Source organism: Lithobates pipiens, unplaced genomic scaffold (assembly GCF_037356315.1).
Source record: "Lithobates pipiens isolate NorthernLeopardFrog02 unplaced genomic scaffold, aLitPip1_a1.2 Scaffold_23, whole genome shotgun sequence".
Taxonomy (NCBI): Eukaryota; Metazoa; Chordata; class Amphibia; order Anura; family Ranidae; genus Lithobates; species Lithobates pipiens.
In genome coordinates this window covers 121,064,447-121,085,222 of record NW_027507785.1, presented here as the reverse complement: position 1 = coordinate 121,085,222, position 20,776 = coordinate 121,064,447, and the positions used below count along the sequence as shown (strand labels likewise).

At 42.1% G+C, this 20,776-nt stretch overlaps 1 protein-coding gene across 2 annotated transcripts in view; it reads left to right on the top strand.

Annotated features, from left to right (window-relative positions):
* Positions 1-20,776, top strand: part of LOC143927855 (6-phosphofructo-2-kinase/fructose-2,6-bisphosphatase 4-like) — a 189,278-nt gene that overhangs the window by 52,638 nt on the left and 115,864 nt on the right. Inside the window, exon 1 of one of the 2 annotated variants that reach the window (XM_077452285.1) lies at positions 17,521-17,694. The exons of the other annotated variant lie outside the window; for it this stretch is intronic. The gene's annotated coding sequence lies outside the window, so the exon portion shown is untranslated. Of the gene's footprint in view, positions 1-17,520; positions 17,695-20,776 lie in introns of those variants that run through there. 2 annotated transcript variants of the gene reach the window in all.

Sequence of the window (20,776 nt, the reverse complement as noted above, 5' to 3'; positions counted from 1 at the left end):
TGTTTTAAGTGGGTTTACAACCACTTGATACACCACAGCCATGGAGTGAAGGGGAGTATAGTTCCTATTCAGTGTATGGTAAATGACATGCATAGCACTGTTACCAGTATGCACATATTCTGTGTCCTGCATTGCTGTGTTTTTTTTTTTTTGTTTAACATGGGTTAAAAATGACCCTGATATTACCACATTGTGTTCTCACATGTGCATGAATGTATACATAGGGCAAACAAATCCTTAAAAAAAAAATAGACTTGCCTGCTTTGTGCAATGATATTGCACAGAGGGGTCCCTTGCTTCATTTTTGGCAGTCCCCTGCCAGCACTGTCTGCTTCAAGAAAAACAGAAATGGTAGGCGCGTACACCTAGTGCATTACCAGATAATTTAATAAATTTTTGTATAAAAATGAGTACTCACAAAATGCAGCTGACAAAAGGTCATAAACAGTGCGTGGACATGCACAGAACACTGGGTACAGCTAATGTGTTTCGGGGACGCACCCCCTTCCTCAGAGCTAGGGCAGTGGTGGAGCAGTGAGAGGAGTCGGGTAAGTGTTTAGGGACAGGAGGAAGTAAAACAGGTAGTGGAGCGTGGGGTTTTTTTTTTTTTTTCCCCCTCCTTAATGCAGGGACTACATTTAAGGTGAAAAATGTTTGCGCTTATAGCCACTTTAAATACTGTCAAGTTAGGTTTGCTGGGCTGAAATTAACGTGGCACCTGCTTAAGAATTGTTTATGCAGTAAATTCAAATGTCATTCAGAGCATGCAGCATATTTGCGGTGACCTGGGAAATAGTGGGGAAAGGTTTATTATTTATTTATATCTTTTTCTTCTATGAAGGTGTCTGGATCTGGTCAGTGGAGAACTGTTCCAGCCCACCCATGCAGCTTTTCAGTAACAGATCACTTCTAAAGCCTCATAAACATGACCGTTTTGTATGCTCCATTGGACAATTGTCAGATTTTCCGCAGACACGTGTTGGATGGCAGGCTTTAAAATTTTCCGCGGATAGCGATTTGTTGTCAAATTTTCCGAGCGTGTGTATACAAGTCCGTCGGACAAAAGTCCAAAGTACAAACACGCATGCTCCGAAGCAAGGACGGGCCAGAAGAGGTCGGTCTTGTTATATTCACGGCGCGGCAAATTATGAAATCTTGAAATGCAGCGCACATTCTCTTCTTTAATGGGATAATAATTAAGCTGTTTTGCTGGTGATACTGATGGAGTTCCGCCAAATGTATTTTAAAAGGCTTTTATTTTCTAGTGATATCAAGTATCAATAATATTATGCTCCACCACCACCACACCACATCATACCATTATCCCGTAGTTTTTAAGATCAAAAATATAAGTATGTTGGTGTCCCTTGTTAATTTTACGTTGAATTATTATTATTATTATTATTATTATTATTATTATTTATTTATTTTTAAATGTAACTGCCTACAACCAAACTGTTATTTCAAGTAAAACACATAGCATTATTATTAGCAAGTATTATTCTCCACAATTATTTATTTATTTATTTTACTGCACAAGAAATTTAGACATGCTATCTGCCAATAGAATTTAACCACAAAGTGAATTCTATGCATCCAAAAATAGAGAAAATATACCAAATCAAATCCATTATTCAACCAAAAAATAAAATAAAAGCCTCATGCATGTGTCCCGCTTCTTAACATAGGGGATCAACAATGCCAAGAGTTGGTGAAAGCAAAGGTCCATCATCGGGAGATAATTCTGAAAATCATCTGGATTATTCTCCTGGAGCTCCCGCAGCAAAGCATATGACATAATTGGTCACGATATAATAAAGCAACCAATTTTTGGTCCAAGATCCTCATCCTCCTGTTCCTAGACATGACTTGGGTCAAAGCAATAACGCCAAGGCCAATAATAACAGGTGATCGCCTCTGATTCCACAACATATCTGGTTGACGAGCGGCCGTTCAGAAACGAACTGAAAAGTGGGAATCAACACTCGTTAAACTTCTACTAACATGAAATTAGCAGGAGGAGCCAAAAGGGTGGCGCCTGAGGATTGAACTTCCTCTTTATCGACTCGTAGTACGTCGCTACATTACTACATTTGTTGGCTGACAATTGTGTACCATTTGTATGCAAGACAAAATCCAGGTACATTCCCTTCGGCACAAACTTCAGACGCTATGCGGAAAATCCGATCGATCGCAAGCATCAGTTGTGTCTTTTATGCTGTAGAGAACATTTACTTGTTCTAAGAACTGGTCAGGTCACATAATATCGACATCGCACATTGGGGGTGTGTATACAGGCTGCAGTGGAAATCTTGTCCTACCTGAACTCTCAGCACTGGAGACACTGCAGTTTATCATGTACACGTGGTATACAGATCATCCAAAAAGGTATACAGTGGCAGTATTGTAATGTAAAAAGAAGATTTATAAGCTGGGGGGAGCAGGCAGCGGATTAACTATTGTCATAATACTGGGTTTAGTAACACTTTAACAATCGTGCCACTCTAGTCGGCTGTGACTGCTTTGTATTAGAGCTGCATGATTCTGGCTAAAATCAGAATCACAATTTTTTTACTTAGAAGATAGATCATGATTAATAACATAACATCATCTTTCACATTTAAAACAAAAAAAAAAAAAATTGGGCTAACTTTACTGTTTGGTGTGGCGTTTTTTTTTTTCTTTTCTTTTTTTTTTATATAATTGAAGTGAATTTTTTTTTTTCCCAAAAATTGCATTTGAAAGACTGCTGGGCAAATACAGTGTGACATATAAAATATTGCAGCAATTGCCATTTTATTCCCTAGGGTCTCTGCTAAAATATATATGTTTGGGAGTTCCAAGTAATTTTCTAGCAAAAATATTGATTCTTAACTTAAGAAAGACGTGTCAGAAAAAGATTTAGACTTTAAGTGGTTAAACTTTCTGCATGTTGAAAACTTGGTAGTCTGCCCTATTTATTTACACAGAAGTTCTATCCCTTTGATCTAAGAAGGAAGCTTAGTCACAATGTTGAAAAAAAAACTTGGCAGACTGCCAGGATGTTTTCTTTTGACAGCTGAGTGAGCAGATAGTCTCTCCACTTGTTTATATGAAAGAATTGGCAACCTCTGCAGGAGAGATGTCAGAGGGGGTGAATCGAGATCACGATTTTTTTACGATTAATTGTGCAGCTCTACTTTGTATCAAGTGTTAGTTTCTTTGGTTATAAAGTGTACTGCTTGCATATGAACAGCAAACTTAGGGCACGCTTACACTTCTTGTTGGGGGGGGGGGGGGGGGGGGCAGTAAAAACACACTGTTGAGCCACCTTTTTACTAGCTTTCAACTTGTCTTGCTTAAAGTGATTCTAAACGTTTTTTTTTTTTCTTTTAAAATAGTAAACATGCCTGCTCTGTGCAGCCCTGATCCTCCTCTTATTGGTCCTCCTACTAGCGCTCCAGGTGCCTCCATAGCAAAATGCTTGTTATGGGAGGCACTTGTGGGGTCTTGCTCCCAATCTTTGCTGTCTGCATCTATTGACACAGAGAGCATGACTCTGCCCTACTTCCTGGTCCCTAGTCACTGGCTGTAATTGACAGCAACGGGAGCCAATGGGGAGGGAGAGAGCAGAGAGAACCTCTGTTCTTACCTCTGCTCTTGTGCACATTGCTGGATAGAGATCAGGCTCCGGTAAATATAAGGGTGGACTGGGGGGGGGGGGGCAACTTTCTGCATGAAGAACCACATTAAGTTGCAAAGGCAATGGCTAGAGGTGTACATATGCTACAGCCGTGATGCTTACATTTTGATTGTGTGGCCATCCCTGTTCGACTGATGTAGATCATTTTGGTTGACGAGTTGGAAAGCTTTACTCGATCAGCGGCTGCAGCGAATCGACTACAGCAACTGATGATTGTATTCTGCCAACAGTCAGGAGCTCCTTTGAGATTAAAATGGCCCTGGGGGGTTCACTTCCTTATGCAGATGGGGGAATCTGTTAACTAAAGCCGGCCATAGATGGTTGGATACTGATTCAAACCATTTTTTGGGCAGGCTTGGTAAACTTGGGTAAAACTACCATGTTGGATGTTTTTATATGCAATTATTCCCTTGTTCCCATGTGCTCCTGTTCCCCTGATGATGCTGCTTGACAGCCAAACATATTGGGCTTAACCTGTGACGTTATTACGCCCATAGGATGGACATTGGCGAGGCACGATTTGTTGTTTCATGTGCTTTTATCTCTGTAAGTATGTCGTGTTTTAAAAAAAGAAATACATTATTTGGTGGTTTTAACGCATGTGCAGCGTCTGTTCCCCTCTGAGTATGGATGCTGTCTGGTCCAAGCATGGAGACTGCAGCTGGAGTCCTTTCACCATGGGTGGATGCCTGGATTGTCATTGATGAACATGGTGTTTGTTATGGGGATTCACTTCATTTGGTAAGAGGCCATTGTTGTCTGTGGTGGAGGGCACAAAGTGTGTGGTCGGCTTTTCAAGAAAACTACACTGGATCGGTGGATGGCTGATTGTTTCACTGACTCTGAATTTTATTTTTTGAACTCTGTTGTTTCATGAATTGTACTGAAGATTCTTGCATCACAGAAATCTGAATGTCTCTTCACATAATTGTTTCTTTGGCCTTTATTTGGGTCGTTGCGTTCCTATTAAATGTGTATGTATTTACATGTAACACCCAGTATTCTGATGTATATAGGTGCAGCTCTGTAAACATATTGTTGCACTATGTGTAAAATATTTTTTCTTCAGTGGCAAGAAAAACCACATCATCTATTAGTGTACGACAAGCTTAAGTTTAGGTATAGTGTAATCTGGGTTTGTGCCAGGAACAATTATTGTGACCTTTCCTCTAATTCTGGAAATAGTCCTGGAAAGATGACAACTTTTAAATAGCAGCTTTAAGCACTTGTGAAGTGAGACAGATAGCACAACAATAACATGGTAGGTACTTCTGGTCTCGGTCCTTTTGACCTTATTAAAGTCACTGTCCTCTGTAAAAGACTGCATATTCTACAAACATAATGTATTGTAGACTAATTTTAATGTAAAAATACCAAAATAATAAAAAAAGAAAAACATACCATTTGTGATACTTGGGGCCAATTTTTTTTTTTTTTTTTCGTTCCAAAATCCTGCCTCCATCTTTTTTTTTTTTTTTTCTCTACAGGTGTCCCCCTTTTTGTCTCACGTATAGATCATTATAAGCTCATATTCTGCTTAACCTCTTGCTTACTAAGCAAGACCTCTTAACCTCTTTCTTACGCGGCCTCCCCCACTCCAAAGCACCTTGTCCCCATGTTGATGAGGACAAGGGCCTCTTCCCGACAACCCTGGCCATTAGTTGTCGGGGTCTGCGGGGGGCTTATCGGAATCCGGGAGCCCCCTTTCATAAGGGGGCCCCCGGATACCGGCCCCCCACCCTATGTGAATGAGTATGGGGTACAATGTACCCCTACCCATTCACCTGTGAAAAAAATGTAAATAAAACACAACACACAAGGGTTAAAAATAGTTTATTACACAGCTCCAGGTGTCTTCTTCCGTCTTGGGGGGTCTTCTTGCCGGACTTCTCCGCTATCTTTTGCTCTGTTGCTAGCTCTTTTACTACTAGAGGAGCCCGGCTTTCTTCTTAGCAGCCGTCCGGGGGTCTTCTTCCGACTTCGGGGGTCTTGTCCCCCTCTTCGGTTCTTCTTGCCGCGCCTCTGCGCCTTCTTCAAGCTCTTTTACAACCGGTGGCCCGGTCTTTTATTGCCGCTGTCGCCGCTGTCTTTGCCGCCTTCTGTTCTTCTGTGCGGCGACTTATATAGGGACATCGTCGGGTGATGTCCCCGCCCATTATGATTTTACAGTCCCAGCATCCTCAAAATGAACGGACTTTTCTCTGTGTGTGTGTGTGTGTGTGGGCAAGTCCGTTTATTTCAAAAGTACGGTGGATAGTCCACCGGAAAAGTCCCGTGTGTGGGCAGGTCCGCTCGTTCGGACAGTCCGGCGGACTTTATGGCGGTTTGTCTGCCAGACTAAATCCGCCGGATAGTCTGATCGTGTGTATGCGGCATTAGTCCTATAGAATTCTCTCAATTACATATTTTTTTTTTTTTCATGGGATGCCATCATCTCCTAGGTTTTATAAGAGAAGCGTTACTCCCCATTTTGCTAAAAGCAGCCAAAATATTGATACCTAGATTTTGGAAACAGTCTGGATGTCCCACTATAATGGATTTGAATATGGTTAAAGATCAACAGTATAAATGTTTAACACCTTCCCGCCGACGTGTACGCAGATGTGCGTACTCGGCTTCCGGGGGGTATACCGGGATGATGCCCGCACCTGCAGGCATCATCCCGGTACCGTTTTTTCCAGCAGGCGATTGGCTATCCAGTCATAACAAGCGAAGTGGCTAAAAGCCGCTTGGCTGTTATGCCGGAGGAGCGGGAGGGGACGTCACCCCCTCCCGTTGCTGTTACCAGTGCTCCCGCTCGTTCGGGGGCACCGATTCAACATCCGTTGCCTCCGGCTGCTGGGGAGGAACTGGAACGAAGCCGTAATCGGCTTCGTTCCAGTATCCTAATAGTAAACACGGAAGCGACGTCATGACGTCACTTCCCGTTTACTCGGCTGCCAATGGCGCCGGTTTAAACAAATATATACAGTATTCAGAATCGCAGTTTTCGGCAATCTGAATACATTGAAGTGTAAAGGAGGGATGGGGGGGTCTTTTAGACCCCCCCATCCCTCCATAAAGAGTACCTGTCACCACTTATTACTGTCACAAGGGATGTTTACATTCCTTGTGATAGCAAGAAAAGTGATCAAATTTTATAAAAAAAAATTTAAAACAATTTATTCATTTTAAAATAAGTGAAAAAAATGTTTAAAGCGCCCGCCGTCCCCGCGAGCTTGCGAAGCAAAGGAAACGCATACGGAAGTCGCGCCTGCATATGTAAACTGTGTTTAAATCACACATGTGAGGTATCGCCGCGATCGTCAGAGCGAGAGCAATAATTCTAGCACTAGACCTCCTCTGTAACGCTAACCCGGTAACCGTAAAAAAAAATTTTAAGCGTCGCCTATTGAGATTTTTAGGTACCGTACTTTGTCGTCAATCCACGAGTGCGTGCAATTATAAAGTGTGACATGTTTGGTATCTATTTACTCGACGTAACATTATCTTTCACATTATGCAAAACAATTGGGCTAATTTTACTGTTTTTATTTTTTATTTTTTTTTTTAATTCACGAAAGTGTCCCTTTTCCCAAAAAGTTGCGTTTAAAACACCGCTGCGCAAATACCGTGTGACATAAAATATTGCAACAATCGCCGTTTTATTCTCTAGAGCAGTGATGGCAAACCTTGGCACCCCAGATGTTTTGGAACTACATTTCCCATGATGCTCAACTATAATGCAGAGTGCATGAGCATCATGGGAAATGTAGTTCCAAAACATCTGGAGTGCCGAGGTTCGCCATCACTGCTCTAGAGTCTCTGCTAAAATATATATATATAAATGTTTGGGGGTTCCAAGTAATTTTCTAGCAAAAAATATGGATTTTAACTTGTAAACACCAAATGCCAAAAAATAGGCTTAGTCATGAAAGGGTTAAAGGTACATGGGCAGGATGGCTGTATTACTCCTCAGAAATGGGGATGGGTTAAACCCTCATGGGGGTAATGCTGCGTTATGGATCGGATAGTCTGTGGGATGCATCTGGTGGGGTGAAATTGGGAGGGGTTCCTTTTTTTTAATTTTTGTTTTATTTCTTTCTCACTTTTGATGAGGACATAATCAAGGACCCGGTGTGTTTTCTGGGTGGTGGGGTTAGTGTGGTGTATATTACTGAAAAGAGTTTTATATTTGTTGGAATTTGTCTTAAAGAAAAATTGATTTATATAAAAAAAAAAAAAAACACAGGTCACACAGTAAGACAGGGGCAGGAGCTCTACTACTTCTGATCTAGTAGTATCGGATGTGGCCGCATGGATTTTCAGATCTTGGAAGTGATTTTTGGTTAAGGCCGATGTTGCTTCCATTAGGGCACCCTCACTTTCTCTTTTAGAGAGTTTGGCAGATGTTTTATGGTAAAAAGGGGTGCAGGCCCGGATATGGTTTATTTTCCTGGCTGCTGGATTGCACATGGTGATGGTGTGATGGGAGTTATGCCACTTGCCTCCACATGGAAGCGTGCCTTGCCTTTCATAATGAGGTCCTGAGGTCCTGCATTGGAATAATTGCTCCAGGGCTGACACCTGCATCAGTCACAAAGTGTTAAAGCGGAGCTTCCGCTCATTGGAACCCCCCCTCCGGCGCCACAATTGGCCCCTTTTAGGGGGGGGGGGTGCAGATACCTGTACAATACAGGTATCTGCACCCACTTCCGGCATAGATATCCTCAGAATCTGCGGATATTTACGCCACTTCCCGCGGGTCCCCCGCTGTCTGCTGGGAAACACACGGATCCCAGACAGTGGGGACCATCCTTATTGCGCAGCGCGACTCGGGCATGCGCAGTAGGGAACTGGGAAATGAAGCCGCAAGGCTCCACTTCCTGATTCCCATACCCAAGATGGCGGCGGCAGCACCCGAGAGACGATCGAGAAGGCTCCAAGGGCTGGTGTGTTTTTATTCCTCAAGGTGGGTGGTTGGGTGTATTGCAGTTATACTGGGGGCTATAGACTTTGTTCTTACAGCATAAGCACAAGACAGACCTGGACCCTCTAAGTTCCTAATTTTCCTCTTTTTCCGCTTATTTGTGGTGCCTCCATAAGCAAAATGTATGCTCCTCGGATACAGTAAGGAAAACCCATGCTTTTTCAGGTAATCCCAGAGGATAGTTTTCTAGTGGTTCCAGGGATATCTACTTGCTTTCCTCAGAGTTCCAGTGGCCCCTTTCTGGAGTCTAATAATCATGTGGTTTCGTTTTCAGCATGAATGTCTCCTTCCGCTTCATAGGTAAGGGCTAGGCCCCTATCATGCTATCAGGGACCATTACAGCAGTCCCTCAGACTTTGTTACTCAATTTGCACGGGCTGGGATGCAGGGGCGGTGACTTTCTGAGCTTCAGAGGCCCAAAAGTTTATACTTCTCAGTATGCTGCTTTTGGGGACTTGCAGTCTTCTGCTGGCCCCTTGGAATTTCACAAGGTCATTTGTGACCTTTTTGAGGATACTTATTAAGGATGTTCTAAGGCTTTCAGAAGCTCCTAACACTGCAATGACCTTTTCACTGTGGATTATACCTAAATGCAGACATGGGCCCCACCTGTGAGTGTGTGGGTATTGTTCTCCTTTGAGAGGGCATTCGTTAATTGTTTTATTAGTTTGGTCCCAAAAGGTGTTTACGTTTTTTTGCAGAACCTTTCTGGGTGCATTGTGTGCGTGCATTCAGATGCAGAGCACCCCCTTAGCCTCTCAGGCTAATTCCCTTTTGTGGTCATAACATCATGTTAAAGTGGTTGTAAACCCTTACAACACGCTTTGACCTACAGGTAAGCCTAGATTAAGGCTTACCTGTAGGTCCAAGAAATATCTCCTAAACCTACACGGATTAGGAGATATTTACCGAAAGACAGGCACTGCTGTGTCTATGCGCCGTAGACAGCGGCACGTAGGCGCACTGAGCGTGCCGCCGTCAACGGCGATATGCCACGTGTGGCGGTGCGCATGGGCGGGAGTGACGTCATCGCGACTTCGCCGAATGACAGCGGCGGAGCGGCGAGACCCACCGAGAAGATGGATGCGCCGGACTACAGGGGACAGCGGTGACATCGCTGGCTCCTGTGTCAGGTAAGTGACACATAATGGACTACTATGCAATGCATAGTAGTCCATTATGCTTTACCTTTGCAGGGAATGAAAGAAGTAAACTCATCAGGGTTTACCCCCTCTTTAATACCATGCTTCTTTATTTGGCTGTACCCTCTATCTCAGAGTTTTTCAGTCCTGGGGTGTGAGTGCATCAATTGCGCCAGGTGCCTCTCTGTGTCTGTCCTTTTTCTAAGGGTCCTTCTAACTTGTTAGGTCAGCTGGGACCAACTGGTCCTGTCCTACACCTAAATTGGGACCAGTACTCTCTCAGGGTAGTCCTTACACTTTGGATATTTCCTGTTTTTCGGTCTAGTGTTTTTTCCTTGCACCCCTATTGTGTGGAACTCCTATGATCTTGGGTGTAGGGTGGGTTTCATTGATCTTAGTAGATTGCATCCCCTTTTTGAAGGGCTCAGCACCTCCAAGATCTAAGCGGATTTCACTTTATCAGCTTTCAGAGTTGTAGTTGTCAGTGTGCTCCTGTAGTGCTTCTCTATAGAATCTTTACCTCCAGGCCCTTGTCATCAGTCCGAGAAGAACCAATTGTATTCCAGTTATTTCTTTACTTGCATTGCCACTAAGTCCTATGGGAGCAGCTTGGACACTAGCATATTTATGCTGTGTGAAAAGGGACTTGATCTTCCAGAGAGCTGTTCACTGTCAAGAACTACTGGTCCTGCTCTACCAGGTTTGTTTATGGCGGATAAGGCCTTTGCCCCCTGTGAGCACCTGTTAAGGCCCTACTCCAAATGCTCACTGGACTTTGAGAGGTTGACATTTGATTATTGCCCCACCAGGGCAGGAGGAATGGTAGAGTGTACTTCAGGCATCCTTGCCAATTGGTGGTGTTTTGTTGCGCATATCAATAACTTGAGAAATGCATTTGCAACAGGTAAAGTAGCACCTGCCTTGCATAACTACATCAGGCAGTGTGATGGTTTCCCTGTGGATGATTCCCTAAGCCACAATATGGAAAGGGCCCAGTAGACCAAAAGCAGGAGTAGTGAAAGTATATGCAATTACAACAAAAGGTTAAAGCACACACATACAAAATTGACATTTAAGTCCTGCAAGGCTATTTAAAGCACCTGATCATATTCAGCAAAAATTAGGATTTGATCACACCATATGGCCCTATAGTGCCTAAACCCACTACTGTGTCAAAGTCCCCCATTATTGGTGGGTCCTACACTATTCATAGACTGAAAGATCCTGCTCCTCAACCATGGGAGACACATACGCCTCTTTATGGGACAACTAAGATGACTCCTATAACACAGGTGGACACTAAGATGTAATGGCGGGGGGATGCTCCAGCCCAAGGGATATGGTCAGATCGAGAGCAATAATTCTAGCACCAGACCTCCTGTAAATCTAAATGGTTACAAGTGGGGTACTATATTGTGTTTTTGTGCATTTTAATTCTGTAAAGTGTATTTTTTCCAAAACAATAGCGTTTGAAAAATACGCTGCCCAAATACCGTAGTTCTCTAGGGCCTCTGCTTTATGAGCAATATAATGTTTTGGGGGTTTTAAGTAATTTTCTAGCAAAAAGTACAGAAGTGTACATGTAGGAGAAAAGTGTCAGAATAGGCCTGGTCCTCATATGGTTAAAGCAGTATTTAAACCCAAAAGCAACCTTCATATTGCAGTTTACCAATTCTTAGATGTAGTAGCTACATTTAGTTTTCTTTTTAGGCTTGCTTTCTTCTTTTTTCATTTGGGGATCTGGCCAGTAAGTATTTATTTATTTATTTATACGCCCTGTATCAGCGTGTGCCGATGTCATCGGCACATTCGTGCCATTGCTTTAGCTAGTGTGCCATTGCCGGCACGCGGAACTGACATAATCATGGCTCCAGCCAATCACAGCGCTGGAGCTGGCGATACCAGGAAGTAATTCCCGGAGCGGTATATGGGGACTGCTACGGGGGGGCTTCGATTAGAGGTGAGTATTTCATAATGAGCTAGTATTTATTTTATTTTTATTTTTTTGTGGGTTTACAACCACTTTTTAAGCACATTGGAATCCATGAGATTAAATTTGAGTTTGTGTTCCTATTCGATCATATAGTACAGCTTGGGAGGGACATTTCTGCAAGCTGCACAGAAGTGAGATTGTATGGATTTGTCTCTACTAAAGCTCACACACACAGGTTTATGTACGAAAGCTGGAGAGTTCAAAATCAGGCTCAGTTCTGCATAGAAACCAATTGGCTTCTGGGTTTTATTGCCAAAGCTTAATTGAACAAGCTGAGGTTAGTTTGGTTGGTTTCTATGTAGAGGTGAGCCTGATTTTGCAATCTCCATCTTTAGTAAATAAAAAAAAAAAACAATGTCTCAAAACGAGTGAGAGGTCCAGTTAGGAATGCCTTGTTATGTAACATGCAAAAACAAAGTTGAAAATAGCACAGTGAGACACTTCAAAGTCAAAGGGTGCAAAGGACATCAACTGTTGCGCATTCCCAGCCTTTAGTGATATGTATCTGGGGGGATGGCCGCTAAGAATTTCAGATCAAGAATGTATATGTTTAACCCTAGGAGGAATTCTGGGTTGCCCATGTTGAAGGTCATGGAGCCAATATATTAGAACGATTACAGATTAGTTTTCACATTTGATAGTGGAGGGAGGCTGAAAGATAGAGATGTACTCTATGGGGTCTGACCAAGGAGTTTATCCGTGTAAAGCTCTCCATACATGTTACTAACTGATTATACAATCTCCTTTAGATCTACCATAAAGTATGTAAGAGTCTGCCTGATTAAATACAGATTTATTGGATAGTTTAGATCCTCATTACAGCATTTTGGTAAATCTAAGATTAATTGTACAGGCATTGTATTATCAGATTGTAATGTGTATGGTGGCACTAAGTTATGAAAAAACAGGTAAAATTGTCTTTTATTCATGGTTGCCTACAGTTTGAGATTTGTTGAAGTGGCAGTCGAGGCTGTGAAGCTGATCTACTATGTGCAAAGAGGGTATGGGGAAGGGCAGTCAGTACTGTTTGAGCTAAAGAAAGCAAGGCAAAACTATTATTTTAAAGTTTACCACCTTGCCAAACCATGAGTGCTGGAGTCAGGGCCACTCTTTTTAAAGCAGAACTACACTGTATCCGAGCACCACAAACCAAAACCACTATTTTAATTCATTTTTAATATTTAAATTAAACTTCCCCATCCATCCTTGTCTGTTTATTTTGTATAAAAATCACTATGAAAAGCAACCACCTAACCTTTCTGGCAGTGGCCATCTTGAGTAAGGGCAAATGATTCATCTAGCATTTACTTACTAGAATCCATCTGCCCTTGGCTCAATCATGCATGCGTGAGAGTGTGCTAAGCTGAAAGAAACCTCCTCCCCTCCCCTCCTGAAGACTCTTGGGATGTATAATATAATTTTACCTAGGCAAGAAACCAGGAAGTAACAAAAAGGTGACCAAGGAAAAAAATCCAAGGAGAATTTCAAGCTCTACTTACCGACCAACGTGCGACCAACCAGATTAACTTGTCTAACAGTATGCGTTTAAAACGGGTTTAGTTGCACAAATTTGCAAATGCATGCGTAAGCTACAGAGCCCAGCAAAGGCACCCTGGTATCTGTAGTCCTAGACCAGGGATATGCAATTGGTGGACCTCCGGCTGTTGCAGAACTACAAGTCTCATGAGGCATTGCAAGACTCTGACAGCCATAAACATGACACTCAGAGGCATGATGGGACTTGTAGTTTTGCAACAGCTGGAGGTCTGCTAATTGCATATCCCTGTCCTAGACTAAATTATAAGAGGCTCCACAGTGGAAGCACATGCATTCTGATGAGATGGATCAAGGCAGATGGACTGGAGGGAGCCCATTCCTCCTTAAAGGTACAGGAGCACATTGAACACCCAGCAGGTAGCACAGTGGCTGAAAAGGTGTCAATGCGTTGCCCAACCTAAAATCAAGCGTAATCAATGTTGATATGAAGAGTTGAGTTCCACTTTAAGTCCTAGGATGGTTTTCTGGTGTAATGGGATATAGCTCAAGGTCTGAGGGTATCTTACCTGCCAAGTATGGAGAATGAAAAATGGCGTTGAAGGAAATGTTGATCCTCAGGGGAAATTTTTACAATCCCCAAAGTGAGTGTATTATGACAAGATGAGGAAAATAGATTTTAGGGCTGGGGATATAGGGTAACCTATGTTCTGTGAATAAGGCAAATTTATGTTGATTGATTTTGAATTATAAATGTTATCACTTTAACAAGGTGTCCCATGGTCGATTATTTTTAAGTATGGCAAATGTTTTATAAATAAATGACACCTGTAATAGGAATTAGTGGAAATATTATTTGCATCTTAGGGAGCCTTGGTCCAGTAGTTGCAACAATTCCATCCATTTCTGTAATAGTTTTTGGAGAAGAGTGTCATCTTGAGTTATGTAATTGTTCTAAAGCATGTATTTAGTCATTTTGATGTCCTCCTTTCTTCTTCCTCCTTCCTCATATTTCCTTGACAGAAGAGGGAGTGGAGTCTGGTGTAATCGACTAGAAAAATTATAATAGTAGCGCTAATAGCCTACCCAGCACTGACATCCGTGAGCAAAGTCTCACTCATATGGAAATGTGAAAATTGGCTTTGGATTAAGGAACACGAGTGAAAAGAAGAGGGGAAAGTGGTCTGACCAAATCCTAGACCTATGGGTTTGATTTACTAAAGGTAAATGGGCTGTTCATGTTGAAAGAGGATTTGCATTTAGCATGGGAATTTTCTCTAAACTCTGTGAAGGTGGAAAAATTATTTCTAAAGAACTCTATGGAGTGTATGGCTTATTGTCGTCCTATGTACAGATACTCCAGTCTCTGCTGTGGAACTCTTCAACTCCTCCCAGGGTTACCTTAGGTCTCTGTGCTTCCTCTCTGATTAATTCCCTCCTTGCCTGGTCTGTGAGTTTTGGTGTGCAGCCATCTTTTGCCAGGTTTACTGTTGTGCCATGTTCTTTCCATTTGGTTATGATAGATTTGATGGCGCTCCAAGGGATCATCAAAGATTTGGATATTTTTTTTTTTTTATAACCTAACCCTGACTTGTACTACTCAACAACATTGTTACTTGTTTGCAGAGTTCCTTGGTTTTCATGGCAGTGTTTGGTTAGTGGTGCCTCTTGCTTAGGTGTTGCAGCCTCTGGGGCCTTTCAAAAAGGTGTGTGTATATGTAATGACGGATCATGTGACACTTAGATTGCACACAGGTGGACATCATTTAACTAATTATGTGACTTCTGAAGGTATTTGGTTGCACCAGAGCTTTTTATGGGTTTCATAACAAAGGGGGTGAATACATACACACATCACATGCCAATTATCATTTTTTTTATTTCTAAAAAATAGTTTTAAGTATATATTTTTCTAATTTTACTTCACCAACTTAGACTATTGTGTCTGATCCATCACATATAGAGGAAATCTGTAACCACCCTTGGATATTATTTATTTTGGCATTTATTTCAACCAATCAGCAGTGTTCAAACTCTAATAAAGAAGTGGAAAATGATGGGTTCTTTTGAAACCAAACCACGGTGAGGTAGACCAACTAGCCTCAACTGCCACGAAAATTGTTCGGGATGCAAAGAAAAAAAAACACAATTAACCTTAGGGGAAATACAAGACTCTGAAAACATGTGGTGTGGCTGTTTCAAGATGCACAATAAGGAGGCACTTGAAGAAAGATGGTCTGCATGGTCGAGTCGCTAGATGAAAGCCATTACTAAGCAAATGCTACAAATTATCCCACTTACAATACGCCAAACAGCACAGGGACAAGCCTCAAACCTTCTGGCACAAAGTCATTTGGAGTGATGAGACCAAATTTAAGCTTTTTGACCACAACCATAAACGCTACATTTGGAGAGGAGTCAACAAGGCCTATGATGAAAGGTACACCATTCCTACTGTAAAACACTGAGGTGGACCCCTGATGTTTTGGGTATGTGTGAGCTACAAAGGCACAGAAAATTTCGTCAAAATTTTTGGGAAGATGAATGCAGTATGTTATCAAAAAATACTGGAGGAAAATTTGCATTCATCAGCCAGGAAGCTGCGCATGGGACGTACTTGGACATTCCAATGTGACAACGATCCAAAACACAAGGCCAAGTCAACCTGTCATTGGTTCTGGAGTGGCCATCTCAGTCTCCTAAAATCAATATAATTGAGTCACTCTGGGGAGATCTTAAATGTGCAGTTGATGCAAGACAGCCCAAGAATTTACAGGAACTGGAAGCCAGAGATCTGGCATCTGGAAATGATGGGAATGTTTATGAAGTTTGAGTGAGAGAAGAATATGTAGGACCTGTGTTTGGTATCATTTATGGGTGTCAAAGACAAAAACCCCAGTGAAGTCTTCCAATTTATCCAAAATGAATGCAAGAGCAGTTAATTGATTATAGTTAGGCAGATGTTTGCTAAGATAAGGGGGTGATCAAATATTTGGGGGGGTGTTGAGGACAAAAAGAAAAACTGATGTATATAGAGACTGTGTTCAGAATTTATCAGTAGGTGCCATGCCAGGCTTACACATAAGGTTTAGAAATGGGGAGATGGATGAGCTAGGATATGGCATGTCTAGCTATCAATGTCACCAAATTCTAGCAGCTGATCTAAGGAAAGAAAGCAAGTCTGGCAAGAGCCACTTTAGGGTAGGATACTTTGAAGCTCATCTCCAGTGTTATGTGAAAATTCCGCAGACCAATATGGAACTCTGCAGTGCCAATGTGGAAAACGGTACATAGGGTAGTGATACCAGGCACATTAGGTTCTAATTGTAGCTGTCAAATTAATCCTTGCTAACGGCATGCCAAATACCAGGCATTTATGAGGAAGCCTCTACAAGTGGAAATGCCCAGGGCTAGGGCAAGTTATGGATTAGAATAAAATAAAGACCTGTAAATAGGTGATAATGCATGGACAGATGCAACAATCATGTATGTGTTTTTTGTCTGGAAAATATCCAGCCATATAATATAAAAAATAGAGACATTTATTGAATAAGATACAAGAAATGTACATAGATCAGTGACTCCATAGTCCCTTTTCAAAGTAGGCACCTTGAGACCTCACACCGTTCTCCCAGCATCTCTTCCACAAAATCCTGCGTCAAAATCTTGGACACAGTAGTTTTTATAATCCCCGGACCAGCTTTTAGTTCTTGCACTGCCGGGCGCTGATCTTAGTTGTTTGCAGCCTGTACACGTTCAACATTCTCAGGTGTTCTGCTTGTTGCAGGCCTTCCAGAACATTGATCATTTTCAATGGATTTGCAATCTTTGAAGCATTTTTGCCACACTTTGATTTACCCTGCACTCATTGCATCATTCCCAAAAGCCTTCTGAATCATCCAAATCGTGTCCGTGGGGCGGAGGAATGTTAATGCAAAATTTGATGCAGATTTGTTGCTCTACTTTCTCAGTAGTTTTGAATGAGACAGACACAGACAGACACATAGTACACATGCTCACTCAACGGTGTCTAGCGCTCCCACTGACTAGTACAGTGAAGTCCTCATTCTTGCGTGCACATTCCAGTTCTATATATATCTATACTGTATATCCTAAATAGAATAGTTAACCTTTAGAGAAAGTGAAAAAAAAATTCAAAGTGGTAATGCATCTAACTTAAGGCACCAAGGAATATTGCCTGTCTACTTTTGAAGGTTTCCACACTAGAAGTACAACTCAAGAACGCTGCGGTGGTGTAGAGGGTTGCTGCTGCCATTTAGATGGGACGGTCACTGATCTGTGATGGATAGCCTTTAAAGCTGTGAAGCAGGAATGTCCGGCCAGGGCTCAAGCCCCAGGTGTTCCAGCAGAAGTGCTTTGGAGGAATGTTGGTATGTCCTTGGAAAAATTTAAGGTTGGTGGTTCTTTCAGTTCGCCTGACAGAGATGAGAGGAGTAGCATCATTTAGAGATGTGGTTTATTTATTTATTTATTTATTTATTTATTTTTTTTCATGCCGTATCCCTGTGAGAGGGTGCAGCAGTGCCTTGCGACCAAGCCAAAGTTCACCATGAACTTTGCACAGTGACCAAGTGGTTAGCACTTCCCCTTATCAGCACTAGGCTTGTCGGTTCGAATCCCAACCATGACACTACCTGCCTGGAGTTTGCATGTTCTCCCTGTGCCTGCATGGATTTCCTCCAGGTACTCTGGTTTCCTCCCACACTCCAAAGACATGCTGGTAGGTTAATTGGATCCTGCCTAAATTGGCCCTCGTATGTTTATGTATGGATGTGAGTTGGCAGCCTTTTTAGATTTGGAAGCTTCTTGAAGGCAGGGACTGATGTGACTGCATGCAATATATATGTAAAGTGCTGCACAAATTGACAGTGCTATGAAAAAGAACCTGAAATTAAATAAATAAAAGGACAGGTCCACCGTGCCTTCATACCAAGGTTTTTGCACAATTTATTATTATTTTTTTCCCTAAAGAAATGAATCCTACTACTGACATAGGAGGCTTGGAAGATTTGGCATTGAGTGCCAAGGGTTCCATGAACTCTACAATTTAGTAGGGTCCCTGACAGGGTTACCTAGAAGAATAGTAAAGATTGCACAAACTATTTCCAACCACTACACTACCTGCCTGGAGTTTGCATGTCCTCCCTGTGCCTGCTTGGGTTTCCTCCGAGTACTTTGGTTTCCTCCCACACTCCAAAGACGTGTTATAGGTTAATTAGCTTCTCTCCAAAATTGGCCCTAGTGTATGAATCTCAGTTGGGGACCTTGGATTGTGGGTTTATTGAGGGTAGGGACCAATGTGAGTGTGCGATGTATGTGTAAATCGATGGCGCTATATGTGTACCTTAAATAAATAATATAATAGATGAGCATTTTAATGAGATGCAGTGAACAGGGATAGAGATAATTGTAGACACACACACTCACCCAGGTTGAAGTGGATGGACTGGTGTCTTTATTCAACTAAGTTACTATGGCCTGTGGCCGCAGATATGCCTCAGTCTAATACTATTGCAGCAATTGTGATCCCCATGCAATGTGTCCATATCACCGTAATATATTGTTGGTATTAGAGATAAGGGTGGTCTCAGCAGAGTCTAGGCATTGATGGATGCTTGGCAGATTGCAGCAGAGGCTTGCCATGTTTTGTTCATGCTTTTTCTGTAAGTGTGAGTACATACTGTCAACGTTGTGTTTTAGTGAGGAGCATTGCATAATATTTTTGAATTGCTGGACAATCCAATTTATCCTCTGATGCTGATGTATTGTCTTCCAAGGATGCTTCATGGTCTGGGAGTGGGTATCTGCCACCTCCTGCTTTGATGCCATCTTGGAGCTGTGGCACGGGTCCACTTTATTATTTATTATAAACACTGTCAGTGTTTTTGTGTTGGTTTTTTCTTTGGTAATCCCAGGATGTCACCAGAACTAGTGTCCCCATTGGAACATTCCCCACTATTATTGTTTGGAGTCCTCCCAAAATGTGATTTTTTTTTTTTTTTCCTTTTTCTTTCACTTTCAATGATAACACAGTTAGTCTGGTTGAAAAATGGACACAAGTCCATCTAGTTCAAGCAATAAAACGGGGGGGGGGATTACAATTTCATATAAACAATCTTGTACTCCCAGTTCAGCGGTAGACTGCACACACAGCAATAAACACTAACAGGTGTTCTAACGCCTCTCCTCCATATCTAAAACAAAACAAAAAAAGTTTTGCCTTTAGCTACACTTTAATAGTAGCACATTGCAACTGCTTGAAATGACCACAAGGTGGTGCAACAATAACATATATAAGTGGAAAGCTTATTGAGCTAATAGGTTTTCTATTAGTACTGCAGTAAAAGTGAAAAAAAAAAAAACTGATGTAGATCCAGATTTTTTCAGCTGTGATAAAAATTCCAAAGACATCAGATGGCACAATCAGACCTTGTTTATTCTCATAGGTTTAAATCTGTAGGAGCTCGCAGACATTATTGGTAAATGGCAAAGATGGTCAATTGTGAAAGAATAAATGCAGTTTGCTGCTTTTGATAATGCCAGCAACACATAAGATAACAAGTTAGAAAGTCCTGCATCGCATAAAGGGTGGTCACTGCTTGTTCAATTAAGCTTTGACAATAAAACCTGGAAGCTGATTGGTCTCTGTGCAGAGATGCACCAGATTTTGCACTCTCCAGTTGTAGTAAATTGGGGCTCTCCTAAATTATGTCCAAATGGAAAAGAGGACAAGGCAGACCTATGTCTGTGTAAGGATTTTGTTTGGCTGTCTGGCAAAGGAATCGAAATCGCGTGAAAACTGATTGGGCGATGCCTTTTGTGCAATATATACTTTGTTTTTTCATTTTTTGACCTTCTGCCAAATTTTTATTGCTGTCTGTGGCCCTGCTCAATTTATGTGCCCCTCCATTTTTGTCCAGCCGACCGTTGGCACTAAGCTGTAAACTAAAGGGAAATCCTACGTTTTTAGACTTGCTATGACAGCAAGAGGTGGGAGGAAGTCTTCGAACGGGGACAAGTGTTTTGTTGACAGCTGAAGGACTCAAACGGCAAAACAAAATAACAAAAACTGATAACCACTTCCCACAAATGGACATGCCTATATGTGCTCGGGTTATTTTTTAGAATCCAACAATGCTTTATAAAAAATAATTAGAAAACTTTATAAGAGCGGCTGTATAGCCACCTGATCACCACCTTTTACAGGGTCCAGAAAGTTTGCCCCCCCCCCCCCCCCCTATCCTTTTGCCATTCCTGGACTCTCTGGTGCAATCGGGATCACTACACTTGGTTGGGTCAGCTGAATACAGAAGGTACACCAGTACTCTCCTCTCCTCTGTGCAGTGGCATTCTGAGGGGCAGATGCTGAAACATTCTTTAATGCACACACCCAGGAATGTGCTGCTGTTCTCCTATGGTGCTGATGCACCTGTGCTGCCACAGTTTGTGTTGCAACCACTTTGTGGAACATGGCT